Source organism: Phaethon lepturus, unplaced genomic scaffold (assembly GCF_000687285.1).
Source record: "Phaethon lepturus isolate BGI_N335 unplaced genomic scaffold, ASM68728v1 scaffold13355, whole genome shotgun sequence".
Classification (NCBI taxonomy): Eukaryota; Metazoa; Chordata; class Aves; order Phaethontiformes; family Phaethontidae; genus Phaethon; species Phaethon lepturus.
In genome coordinates, this window is record NW_010542767.1 from 8844 (window position 1) to 14229 (window position 5386).

A 5386-nucleotide genomic window follows, 5' to 3' on the forward strand; every position below is an offset into this window, starting at 1 on the left:
CTCTACAAATGTACTTGAGAAAGCAATGCAAAAATTCAGGGTCTCTCAAGAATCTGCTCGGATCTAATCCTCTCCATAAATTAATTGCCTGGTCCTCTGGGGAAAAGAGGAGCTGGCAACACTGTACGAACCAGAGGAGCACCCGCTTCCTTCCAAAACCCTCTGCGTAAAGCGTACCCACCGAGGAGGCGGCCAGGTTAGGAGACTTTGAGCTGCTGAAAGCCTGCAGAGTGCTCAGCGGGTCAGCGTGAGCGGCGGCCGGCAGCTGGGGCTGTGCAAAGGTCCGGGCTCGGAGGTCCCGGGGAAGGACGCGGGATGCACGTGGCACAACCCCGCTGATTCTAAACCCCCATGATGGCTCTGGGAGGGCCGCGATGGTGCTTTGTGCTGGCTCCTCTGCTGAGGCCATATTTCATCATTAACCAAATACCAGTGGAAGGGATTTCTGCCTGAAACCCTGACTGGGAAGGCAAGAAGCATGCATACATCTTACTGAAATGACAGCTCCCTCATATTCCTAAATTTCTTAGGGTCTATAGCTGTGCCAGCGGTACTTTTAGTTTCATTTGAAGTGTTGACATTTATTTTGAAAGCAGTTTTTTTTTTTAATTTAATTAAAATACATTAAAAATTATCTTGCAAAGTCAATTGTGTTAAGCACAGTGAGGAGTGCTTTGGATAAATATGCATCTTTGCAGAGAGGGAGTTGTCTTTATCTAATGTCAAATTCAATTAACAATAATGCCTGGAAAATACTGTCTCTCTACATGATTATTTTTTTCTACTTCGGTATCTTGGCCGAAGCATGTGTTGTTTGTTAACCAAGCACCTTTAATCAGATCAGTCCACAGCTGGGCTCAAAAATTGCCCCAAATTAGTTGACATTTTCAACACAAACAAACATACACCCTCCCTTCCTTTTACAAGCAGAGGCTGACGGGGCTGATGCCTCAGTGGGGTTTTCTGTCTTTTAAAGGCCGTAAAACCTGCGTAGGGTTTCAGAGCTTTAAAGGCAGCGGACGGGCGGGAGGGCTGGAATGAGGGAGACGGGCAGAGCCGCTGCCTGGCTGGGCCATGCTGCTGGTGGCAGGTCTTGCCAGCTCTGCCCCATCCTGCCTGCTCCCAGGTAGCCTCCCCGAGACCTTTTGGGCTGAAAAACTTTAATCTGAGCCATTTTCCATTGTAAAAGGTCTGTCTTTTTTTTTCTTCTTTCTTTTTTTTCAATAGCATTTGCAGTCGCACTGCTGTGGAGGTTCTGTGGTGAAGTGTTCTGCTGCCACAACTTTAAACTGAAGCAAACTGTTCTGTGGGAAGTTTTGAAGCACTAGAAAAAGCCCTCATTTTTCTATGGCTTTCCTCATTTTTCATGCCGTGTCAGAACAACAGTGAATCAATTGACTGAGGATGTACTTTGTCTCATTGTGTACCACTGCTAAAAAATGCCAAAATATTTGTTCCGTTTCTCTTCTCCTTAGCACAGATTTATTTTGTAAAACTAAGCATCTCCTGTCTGCATTGCAGTGAAGCAGTTTGACACTGGTATAAGAGAAAAATAAATGCTCAGTGTACTAATCAGAAGAGCAGCTGTTTTCAATAACTAAAAATTATTCCAAGCTGACATAAGGCCATAAAAAGCATCTGCTTCTTTAATTAGGATGTTGAGGGCTAAATCTACAGAAGGATTTGGGTGCCTTGCTAGCAAAAACATACTGGAGCCCTGAGTTAGGCAACTGAGACCTCTCTATAAAACCAGGGGAGAGCGAGGGATATCGGATGGATCCTGAGCAGCCGTGACTCCTTGCTACAAGCACTCTTCCTTACCTCAAAAACCAGAGTATGCTGGCGGGAAGGAGAATCATTCTCGATACTTTGATAAAGCCTCTATCTGATACAGCTTTGCTTTATGCCATGGCTTTCGTCTCAAAGTAAATAAAATACCTGGAGTGGTGTCAGGGCAGAGCTGAACTCGCTCTTGCCTGGCACAAATCACGCCTCAATCAGCTCTAACGAGATTACAAAGCTGTTCTGATTTCCAGAGGAAAAACACCTCTTTTCTGGTAGTTTTCATGCTTTTTCGTCCCTGTCTCAGGTGTTATACAGATACCATAATATTAGCAGTTCTTTTCATCATTCTGTTGGCAGGGCTGTGGTTTTTGCCCAGAGGAATGTCACTGTCCTAGGCTGAGTACCTCGGGTCTCCCCGTGCTCCTGGGAGCCACCGCTTGCCTCCAGGTGCTTCGTCTTGCTCGGCAGCTGAGCCGGGTCTGCCCCGGAGCGAAGGTCACCTGCCAAGCCTGGGGCTGCTGCGCTGGGTATTAAAGGGCGTAACAGGGTGCTGGGTGCTTTGGGAGCAGAGACCATGCCTTGGTGGTCTCAGCTGGGGATCCATCCTTCCATCGTGGGGTCGCCTCTCCTGGATCAATGTGCGGCGTCCCAGCCAGGTAAGCTAAGCGCCTGCTGTTCCAGACTGCTCTGCGTGGGCATGGATGTGTTTCAGTGAAGGCATGCTGACTTCACCAGAGGAATTTGTAATGGCTGTGAAAACACAATATAATAATCCTAGTTCAGGTATTTCAGATGAAATAGGTCTTGTGGTTTTTTTTCAGAGAGCTGTAACTTTGCTTACAACTACTTGGCTGCGGAAAGACTGTCTCCCTTGAAAGGAGAAAACCCACTTTTCAATGTGAGTTAAAATGGATTACAGTGTGATCACTGCCAGTTATCTGGTAGGCTTGTAAAATGCTGGAGCCTCTTAATAGGGGATATTTATCAAGCAGTGTGTAGGCTGGTATTGTTTTCTAGATATAGCCACCATTATTTATTCACAGTAAGAGCTCTGTCACAGTTGTATGTGTCCTGTCTGCAAAGCTGTACCTCTGAGGCTGGAGTTTCAGAAATATTACTTGAAATTGTTTGGGAATGGCAGAGTGCTGCACCATGCAATGATTTAATTTTGAAATGAAAAGGGTTTACTCTTGCATGGTGTTACCAGGTCTGATTTAGCGACAGGTATGGTCTCCTACAGAGGTGCCTGAACTTAGATGCATCCATTAAATGTTGCAAAGTCAGTTTTGGGGGACACTTGAATAATTTTGTGCATTTTAATGACTCTGGATTGTGCTTTTCTTTTTTGTAAATGGATCCTTTTTCAAGCAGAGATTTTCTGTCTTGATGAAAAAGCTTTTTGGGTGAAGTTCCACTTGCTGTAGCCAGAACTTTCATACTTTGTTCCCTTTCTAGGTCATCGTGTTTGCGGTAAAACCCTAAATCTCATATTTCCATAAGACAAAACTGAGGGTGGACAGAAAATGAACTGGCTTTCTTTTGGTTAAACTTTTTCAGTTTAAGCTTTGTTTTGCAACCCCCAAACCAATCTGTTATAAGTTTGAGACTCTCCAGACTTGGACTTGAATTAAAACAAAACAAACCCCTAGAACTGAGATCTGATGCCCGCAAAACAGGTATTTGCACTTGAGACACTGGCTGGGGGGAGTGAGTGAGGTGCCATGCTAAAGGTCTGGTATCAGAATGTGATCTTAGGGCCATCACATCAATCAAAAATCCCAACATACTGTTTGAGAGATTAAACTAATAAATTACTTTGAAAAGTTTTCTGGTATTTGGTCAAAAATCTCCATGCAGCTGGATCTGTAGCACTTAAGTCTTGTTTTGCTTTCAATCCTTTTTATGGTCAATGGGATTTGAAATTAATTATGTCTAGGACTACTTTCTTTTTTCCTTAAAATTAAACCTTAAGTGCTTGCATGTGGGAGTGCACCTTTATGCTTGCACGTGCCGATGCGGCTGGATGTTTTGATGCGTCTGTGTGTTCGCTATGGGATGATGCACAGGAGGAAGGCGTTGCTTTTACGACTTATTTTCGGGGTATCTAAATGGCGACTGAAACTCCTGTAGACACACCCAACCTCTGCAAACCCCATGGCTGTGTCGCCGCGAGCGTTGGTCACTGCAAGCCCTGCTTTGGGAGTGTTGTCGTCATATGTTGTTGTGTCCCTATTCCTCCCCTCCACCTCCCTGCGTGTCCATGATGCTGTGGATACCAGCACCCGAATTTGTGCTGTGTGCTGGCGGGTGTCTCTGGGTGCTGGGGCTGTTGTAGGTACTGGGTTGCACATACTGGCTATGGGCATCGCCTATTCAGTTCCTCCTTGTGACCAATGCAGTTAGTAATATTAAATATAATTCTCATGTAAACAGGTTAAAAAAAAAAAAAAGGCAAGCCTGATCTAATGGTGCAGAGGTAGTGGGAGAGGAAGGGAACAGGAAAAGAGGTTGGAATGTCTTCCTTTAAAAATATATGTAGTAATTTTTAAAATATGCCAGCTCTGTCCTAATTGCTTTGTATTTTCTGGATGTAAACAAGGTGGTGGTCTGTGTTCCCCCCTGATGTGTTTGATTGGATTCAACGAGGTTACTGAGATTTATATCCCGTGGAGTCTTGACCTGCATGTTTTGGAAGGAGCAGCTTGCAGGAGCAGTGAGCTTTTGGGGAGCCAACGGTTCAGTTGTGCTTGACGTCAATGGGCCGATGCTAATGAATTCGGTTACGAGCCACAGCGTGTTGCGTTTGAGGGAGCACGGCTAACTGAGTTGGTGTGTTTTTTTGTTTTTTTTTTTTTTCTTCTAAACACCTTTAGATTGCAGTTGTGTCCTAGTAAAGCAGTGTGGGGAAGTTTGGGAAAAGAAAGTTGGAGGGATGAACAGCATTAAGGAGCGCTCTGGTGGGCTCTGCTCAGCAAATGGAAGTTGCCAGCTGAGCAGCAAGTCCCTGCTGCACCTCCAGGGCAATTGTGGCAAGGGTTGACTTGGTTGTTTCAACGTCCTCCGCTAGAAATATTCTATAGGAACAAAGTTAGTTTCGGAGTATTTATGGGGAAGAGTGTAGCGTCATCTGAAGAGATTACAGATGAGATTTGGATAACTGTGGTGTACACATGTCTGTCTATAGCAGGGACTACAAAGTGTATTTGGCCTTGGCTCCTTGCTGGTCCTTGACCATTTCCTATGCCCTAATTCTTGCTCTGCACAATTTAGCATGGGCTTTTGGGCTTGTTTCCTCACGTGCTGTGTGTGAGGGCAGCCCAGCAAGCCCTCGGCTGCTGCTGCTTCTGGGGGGAACCAACCCTTTCTTCTCCCACTAGTGCTGCTGAAAAGCCTGGGTTCAACTGCGTGAAAATCTGAGTTTTTTTCCCCCAAAAGATCAGTGGTCCTTACTCAAGATTGCGGTAGAGCAGCTGGGCACAGAAGGGGTAGAGTGTAGCTGGAAAACTTTTTTTTCCAGTTTCTCTTCCTGTGTTTCTAGTGGATGCTGTGTGAAACGGATGATTAGTTTTTTCGGCAGGCCCCCCCAAGGAACGTTTTTTAA